This window comes from Gymnogyps californianus, chromosome 8 (assembly GCF_018139145.2).
Source record: "Gymnogyps californianus isolate 813 chromosome 8, ASM1813914v2, whole genome shotgun sequence".
NCBI lineage: Eukaryota > Metazoa > Chordata > Aves > Accipitriformes > Cathartidae > Gymnogyps > Gymnogyps californianus.
Window position 1 is genome coordinate 36,855,346 of NC_059478.1, and position 9,185 is coordinate 36,864,530.

Genomic DNA, 9,185 nt, shown 5'->3' on the forward strand with positions numbered 1-9,185 from the left:
TAGAAATTCACAGAAGGCCACCACTCTGCTTGCCCTGTGCAGGGCTAGAAGGTGGCCTGCTGGCCATAGCCCTGCCAACCCTGGTTAAGAGTTTACTTAATTCCATACACCTGATTTCACCTGTGGCTTTCATCATTACAGTACCATACATTTAAACGCCAAATATCCAGCTACTCCATACGTACTCCCTAGACAACTACTTGGGAAAAACGTGTGCACCTGCAGCAGAAAAAATTTTGCAAGTTCAAGAATTTAACTTCTGTCAATTTAATTCTGTGTATTACTGTTGTTGCTAGTTAACTTTTAACTCCTGCTCATTCTACAATTAAAAATTAAGCAACTGGACTTGTCATACAAGTCACTAACAGCATGATAACCAAGCTTTTTCAAAACATGAGAACAATTTATCATTAGCTTAAATGAAGAGCAGAAAAAACCCTGAACTGGTTAATTTCTGAAAATCCACAGCTTAGTTATGTGTGGTTGAGTCTCCAGAATAGTGACATCTAGGGACAGAGAAAGATAGTACAAGATAAATAAAAAAAAAACCAAACTGCCTCTAAGTTGTTAATGAATTGATTTACACTGAAGTATATGTTTGCACGTTTTAAGTCTCCTATTTACTTTTAAAACAAAATGAATAGTTACTGAAAACATACCAGTCTGTTAACTCTCTCTTTCACATGTTCTTAGGTAGAACATGAGAGAAGAAGATACTGTAGTGGGTATCTACTACACTACTGTGTACTTTTAACTGGCTTTAATACACAGTAATGGAATGCAATTCTAACAGTAATGGAATGCAATTCTAACATTAATTTTAGAGAGTGACCTTCTGTTGTCTTATGTAGCTATCCTGGTTTCAAGCAGAATAGTTTTTCTTTTAAGTTAGCAGCAGATGCCTTTCCATTTCTAGGTAAGGTTGTAACTAATGCTCACCCTGTTAAGAAATGCTGAGTCCAGAACATGTTATGAGCAAGGTAATGTTCATCCAGCCTCTCTGTTCCTGGAGGTTAAAAGAAACGGGAACACTGCAGGTACTTACTGCGTGCTTTCACCAGCCACTTAAATTTGAAAAAGCAGGTATGTTCGGGATTATGTTGCTGCGGCAGGTGCAGCTGCCCCGATAAAGGCCGAAACTTCCCACCCGCGGGAAGGAAGGAGTTAAACTGGAAGCCGCGGTCTGGGGGACGAGCCGGCCAGCAGCCGGAGTCACGTACACAGCGCGCGCCAGGCCACGCGCCCCAGCTGCCCGAGCCCGCCAAAAACACCTCAGCCAGGGAAACCCCTCAGGTGAGAGAAGTTTCCAGAGCGCTGACCATCTATGAGCACGAGCCCCGGTCCCACCTGGGGTGTCACGGGAGCCCCGCCGGAGCGCGCATGGCGCCAGCCCTCCTCGGAGCGGCGGCTCTGCGGCCGGCGGCTCTCCCCGGGGGTCGGGACGGCGCCCACGGCAGCTCCTGCAGGGTGAGAGCCTCGCCTTATCGGTGAGTGCGCGTTTTGGGTCATCGTTCTGAGCTGAGATTTGGTTACAGTTCTGTAGTGGTAGTTCCCAGCTGACATCCTGAACCTGTAACGAGTTGCGTTCGTCGCAGTGTTATGACCCAATATTCCTGTTCCATCCGGCCACTATACCTCAATACAACATAACATTCCTGTTGAATTTGACCGTTACACATTGATAGCATTAAAGAAAACTGACTTCCAAAATACGTTGCTATCCGTCTAGTGCTTCTGCGACAGTTGCTTAGAACAATATAATCTCAAACTCTGGAGGTCTGCATTTGTTATAAGACCACCACTTCAAAATTGTTTACAGATTTTTCCAATAAGTCTGGTAGTAATAACTGCAATACAAGTGTATGATAGCTGTTTTTCTCTCCTGTGGGGAAAAGGATTATTGTAGACTGATATGCTGTATAAACTGAAGTTAAAGACTTATTGAGTCATTCTTAGTTCTTCCATATATACTAAAACAACCCCGTCAAATGTTTTCTGCATTCTATTTTAAAGAAATTACGCATCATGAGTAGTCTCCAAGAGAAAAATCTTGATTCTTATCTGCATTCATTCTCTATCCTGGCATCCGTCGTTATCCCCAGCAGGCTCATCATCAACACTTAGTCTTTCTCATTCTCTTTAAGGATGGTGTTTTTATATTCCACACTTGATTCTGATTTAGGCAAACTTAAACACTCAGGATCACATTGCTTTAAATCTGATCTTCTATGAAATGGATGCCAGGAAAGAAAAAGAAAAGGGGGGGGAAAAACCCAACAACAACCTCTTACCAGAGGAGCTTTTTCAGTGTGTAAAATCTTCCTGGGGTACAGCAAACTTACGTGTTAAAACTGCATCCTCTTCCATGGTGCGCTCTCCTTCACTTTCGCCTTCTCCAGCAACCCTTGAGAGGAGCAAAATAATTATTTACAAGGAAGCAGCTGAAATAAATATATTTCCTCATCCCTGAAAATCAGCAGTTTCAGCCAACATCTATATTAACAAAATACAATGTTTGATCATAGTAGCAGTGGTCTGTAAGAGTTGCATATTTACAATTCATTTTGACACCCCCCCCTTTCTGTTTTCCTGGTACTGAGGGCAGCAACTTCTGCATTGTTTGCATTTATCCCAAGTTATACAGAAATTCTATTAAATGCAGTTCTGATATTTGACAGACTCCCCAAGATATTTGCATCTTATCAAGTTGGATCAACAATAAAAAGACAAAATTGAAAATCACTATGCACTGTGTATTTAAAACATTGAAGTATGAGTAGCACTTTTTTCTGTTTTGTTTGTTTGAAAGCTATCCAAATCTTTGGTGATTTAGACCATCTTCTGTTTTGACATAGTATGGCTGTAGTTGGTGAAACCTTGAATAGAATACAAGTTAAGCTATACATAAAATACTTTACGTGGCATGTGACAAACTGTTTTCTGATGCAGGATCAGCAGAGTTTGATCCCTGCTTATTTCTAGGCATAGAAAGTGGTACAGTGCTTGCTTTTTCAAGATCTTTTGATAAAGATCTTTATCTAAATGTAACTCTTATGTTTTTACTTGTCATGGTTTAACCCCAGTCAGCAACTAAGCACCATGCAGCTGCTCCCCCCTCTCCCCTCCCCATGGGATGGGGAGGAGGAAAAAAAAAAAGGTAGAACTCATGGGTAGAGATAAGAACAGTTTAATAACTAAAGTAAAATAAAATACTACTAATAATAATACTATAAAAATTATAATGAAAAGGAATATAACAAAAAAAGAAATAAAATCCAAGAAAAGACAAGTGATGCACAATGTGATTGCTCACCACCCGCTGACCAATGCCCCAGCAGCAATCCGCCCCTCCCGGCCAACTCCCCCCAGTTTATATACTGGGCATGACATTCCATGGTATGGAATACCCCTTTGGCTAGTTGGGGTCAGCTGTCCTGGCCATGCTCCCTCCCAGCTTCTTGCACACCTGCTTGCTGGCAGAGCATGGGAAACTGGAAATCCTTAACTTAGGATAAGCGCTACTTAGCAACAACTAAACCATCAGTGTGTTATCAACAGTATTCTCACACTAAATCCAAAACACAGCACTGTACCAGCTACTAAGAAGAGAGTTAACTCTATCCCAGCCGAAATCAAGACATTACTACATTCGCTGGTTATGACAAACATGCCGTGAATACCTTGCTTCTGGACTGCCAAGAATTTGCTCTCATGTACTAAGCTGAAACACCAAGGCTGCAGTCACACACAGACTTCTCAAGAGCTAACAGTTCTGCCTCCTCCCTGAGCTATTCTGCCACCAGCTGTGGGACACTTACTACTCTGCTAGTATAGAACAGACTGTCTTGGATAAAGCATGTAGCTTGACATTATATTTTCCTAAGTAATATAAAGCTAAAAGGCAGCTAATTTTGTATTGCATTGCTGTGCTGCAGCATTCATCCCTTTTAGTGTTGGAAAATTATTATGGTAACCTAGAATATGAGGTGATTATAGAAAATACAAATCCCAGCTTTTTCAGAGCTAAAACCACAAACTTTCCTAGATGAAGATGTTATTTAGTATTGTTCCATAGCTAATGCCTCAGCGTATCTAAGAAGAAAAGAATTCATCTTCTCCTACACAGACAAAGTGTAAGGCAAAAAAAGCATGATTGTGTTGATAGATACAACAGGTAGTTTCACATTGTTCTGTTGTTTCTTAGACCAGTTAGAATGCCAGTGCAGTCACCTTTCCTCTTCACCTGGATGTGTTTTTTTCCAAGTCCATATTTTGCTAGTTCAGCAGGGAGATGAAGAAGATATGTGACATCTTTGCTGTTTGAGAAAAGCGTTGAATATACCTTCTGAAACTTTCCTTAGTTCTCTCATGCTGCTTAAGCGCCTTGTTGCAAAACCACAAAAGTCCAAGATACCAGACAGAGTGTTCACAACAAAGGCAGTAACTCTCTGAACTCAGGCTTAGAAGCTCAGGTCTTAATTCTTTGTTCTAAGCTGCTGCAGTAATGTCCATACAGTTTCTAAGCATTTTACAGATATGGCTCTCTGTGTAAGGACATAATCCAGAAATGCAATACATGCTCTTCCCCAAAGATGCATCAAGGAGATCACGTATTTGTTAAACTGCCTGGGAGTCCAGCCTGGCCATACAGCTTCTGTGGAGTAATAAGGGTGGTAAAGGTCAGGAGGTTTCAAGTGTAAACTTGCCCTAGAGCCAAAAAATCCATTCTTCATCTTATTCAGAACATCTTGAATTTGAGGGATAAATTGTCTGGCAGTTATGTTTTTTCCTAGTAATTTAAGTCTGTGCAGTGTACCCTGTATTTACCAAATATACTCCCCTGAGATGAAAAATATGACAGTGATTTTAGAGTCAGTGCTCACTCCTAACCTGCTGACTTGCTGTCATCAAATGAGGTGACACAACGTAAGTCTTCTGAGGTCTAACATCTTCTCACCAGGCTGCTGGTGCCATACGGTACCTTCACACAGACTATTGATCCCTCCCTTCTTGTTAAAAACTGGGTAAATCAATTTGATGAGGACACCCACAGTCAGTCTATTAATATTAAAGGTATTTCCAGCATGAGAGAATTACAGCTTATTTCAGGAGTAGGATCAGGGCTAGGGGAAAAAAAAAAAAAAGAATCTCTAAGCTATGTCTGGCACTACTACAGACTAGTCTTAAATCAGTTCACCTGGGCTTTGTCAGTAAGTATTCTGGTCTGCCATTTTGAAAGGCTTGAACTCAGCAAACAGAGCAGTGAAAAAACAAATCTGTATAGACAAACTTTTGAGAGTAAATTTTGATAAAGTGGCTCAAGACAGAACAAAACCAATAAGGAAACAATACTACTTAAGGAAACAATACTACTGCAAGAAAAAGAGCCACCCACCCCCAATTTAAACACTGAGCTATAGAGATGCACCTTTTCCTGATCCCCTTCAGTTTCTTTCTCATTTTATATTCATGGAAACGTGCAGAAGGTTTTGGTGAATTCTGTGTGTGCAAAAAAGCAACTTCTGGGAACATGCTTTTGAAGCATCCAGTAGAAAAAGGACACAGATTTTGCTTCTGTATGTCATGCTACCTGCTCCAGCACAGCTACACTCCCATAGTGATTGCTTTTATATCAACATATAATGTTCTTATGTGGGAGCAATTATTCATGCAAATATTAAGATGACAAAAAGCTATCCAACATGTCATTGTTACAAGAGGGCATTTACATCCTCAGAAGGGACTGTACCAGGATGTATTGGCAAACAGGTATTGACCACGGTAAAATCTATCACAGAAAAAAAAAAATGAGGGCATAGCTCAGACCAGTTTATTCTTTAGACAAATGCTTTAAAAAGTCATCATTTTATATATACATGTGTGTGCATGTGTGTGTGTGTTTTTTTCTCTTTTCATTTGGTTTGTGCTTTAAAGTGTACTCACTTCATATGTTACCTATAGCTGTGAAGCCCTTAAGTTTAAAAAAAAAGGATAGTGAAGTAAGCATTTACTCTTTTGGTTGAAACAGTTGACTGTTTGAAGTGCAATGTAAGACATGTGAGCTTTACAGTATTTAATCATTACCAGGATTAGCAGCACAGGTGGAGTAACCAAAGTCAAATGCTTGACTCTTCGTCTGTCATTTGTCTCCCTTCCAGTGCTCATCTTTTCTCTTCTACTCCCGCTAATTTATTTTTTTCCTCACACAAGTAAGCATACAGCAAATCAACAGCAGTCCTGGGAAGAGACCTCACGACTTCCTTTTCTGCCTTCAAATTGCACATTCCTCTCTTTACACAAGTCTCCCTGGACTTCTTCCCCACGCCTTGCATAAAGAGCTTTTCCCTGTTGGGCACACACATGACTACGTATCAGCTCTCTTTTGGACATTGCTGTCTTGTGGGTTTTTTTGTTGCATTTTTTTTTTTTTAAAGCCCTCCCACATCTGAACAGGAACCAATTCCCCCCCCCCCCAATGATATCTTATAACAGCTGCCATCACAACCTGCACCAATATTATTTCCCAAGTTGACCTCATGGGAGAAAGCGGTCTCCTGCTCCAAACCTCCTACAAACAAAGTTTATTACCAAAATATGGGAAACCTAGAACAAGTAACACTACACCAGTATGTAATAAAGTTACACATTTTCTTATTTTAAAATTAAGCCATTGCATTTGAAAGACAGCTACTCCATTGAAAAAAATCACACAAGGGAACGTTTGATTTTTTTTTTTTATGTGAGTTAGCAGGTCATCCAAGAAAGCTAACCATAAAAATATCATTTAAATAGGATGTAAACTGTAATTCGCTGAATGCAGGAACAACTAACAGCCACCTTTTTTACTATTTTCAGAAATAATCAGTGGAAATACTAGTGTTCCTATAACATGGATACAGGCAGTTACCCAAAATATGATTTTAAGACAAAAAAAAAAGTGCATATGTATGTTATGCATAGTTAAATTCATAGAAATGTTACCTTTCAGTATACATTTTCATCTTCAGTGTCTCTGCAGGAATTTGTACAGGCGTCTTGGTAGTGGACTGAAATGCTAAGACATACTCCACAGGGTATGTTCAAACATGCAGTTACAAGTTCCTTGTCATGACATCAGTTCAGAAAGAGTTGCCACCGCTGGACACCAAGAACCACTAATATTAAACTCACAAAAGATAACATCTACTTTTTTAAGCTCCAGTGACCCAGAACCACTACAGCTGAGTATTATACTATGATTTGTTAAACTGTTTTGGACCATTGCTAGTGCTCTCACAAAATAACCCGCTTGTGAGCTGAATCATACCAATATGATGATGCTATTTAAGTACTTAGTATTTCTGTAAGAAACTGGAACTGCATAAACTAAAAGTAAAATAAAAACAAACTACAAAAAAACGCCACTTTTGACATTATCTTTTGGAGCAAATTAAGCACGCAACCTTCTCCTGAGACTACTTCGATTCTTTTCCAAACTTGGGCTCTTTCAGACTCCAAAATTAAAATAGATTGCCTGCAGAGCCCAGCCAAACCAACAGAAATGAGAACTTGGGACTCGATGAAATGAAAGTTGATTCAAGACAGGAAATTGAGTTGGTCAGATGTGTTGAAAATGATGGCAACCAGAAACTACATTATGAAGCTCTGTATAAAACAATCCCTTCCTTTCCCTCCCCAAGCCATCTGCAGATGTGTGGATTTGCAAAATAGCATGCCAGTTCTTAGAAGAAAATGCACCAACAGCAACGTTCATCTGCAAAGTCAAACTGCAAAGACATCGCAGGTGGGACACATCAAACACTGGCCAAGACAAAAGCAGAAACATTTTCATCCCGTATTTATGACCAGGGTCTGTTTCATTCTAACAGGTCAGTTACGTTATCATTTCCTTCTTCAGCGGAAATTTCAGTCAGACCACACCACTGCTGACTGCACCACTATTCTGTCCCAGCATAACTGCAGCATAATTACGACTAACGGTGCCAGAGCAGAAAGGTGGCCTCTTCTCCCCTTTCCCTGTGCAGCAGGCACTGATGCCAGCGAGGGGAGCTCCCTGAGCAAGGTGCACAGAAGCTAGGTGCTTCCTGCGACAAACCTATCGACTAAAAATGAGTAGCCATGCTGCGTCCTATCGAGTGGTGACATGGGTCACTGGTCCACACCCCAGGCCTGCAGGGGAGACGTGCACGGTACGATGTTCCCCTTGGGTAACTAGAAAGAACAAACCTTGCAAAAGAAGTAGAATCCCTAGAAAAGACTGGAGATCAGACTGCTGGTACACGAGAGAAAACTCAGGCTAGGTTTTGAATTCATCTGGATGTGGATTAAAGTTTCTATGGCATGCAGCCAGCGTTAGATTTAAATCTAATATGAATGGCAAGAAAACCATGTGAGATATAAAACACATCAGTCTGAAAACACATTTAAAAGGAGGCAAGAAAGCAATTTTGTTAGTAAGCCTGACATTTTCTGAAGGAGGACAATATAACTAATAGCTGCAGTCAGTTCCAACAGACCATGTGTGTTAACAGGAGATACTGATGTAGTTTAAAAAAAAAAAATCCAGATTTAATTAAAATAACTATGTACATATGAGACACATAGTAAAGGTCCTCTATGCTCCAAAATCCCCTTACAATAACTTTTATATTACAAATGTATCTTCCAGTGTCTGGGTACACTATGATAGATTCTGCAGGGCTATACATGATCATCTGAATTCAAACAATGATATTGTGCTTTAACATACACAGTGCTTTACTATTGTTGTTGTTGTTTATTGCCATGGTTAGAACTGAGCTTTACAGTGATGCTTTAAAGAACAAAAAGCATGCAGGCTTTGTTTGCCAAATTTGCATCTGATCAAATGTTAAAAAAAGACAAAATAAAGAAGTATGCTTTCATGAAGATTTACTGTAGAACAGCAGTGTCTTTTAGCTCTTCCAAGCAACTGTTCTCTACCAGGCTTGTACCTCTTCCTGTGTGGCACGGCCTCGGTCAGCCTAGCTGCTAAACTGGGCTCAGGGAACACCAGGATCCCTCTGAAGATCACTTTTACAGTTCACCTCTCACTGTTTAGTTTGGACTGAAATTGCCCACATCTAAACCTTCCAGGCTGAGCCATTCTCCTCTCTGTATGCATTTGCCTTGTCACAACTTCACTTTTCCAGCAGCTGTTGTCCACC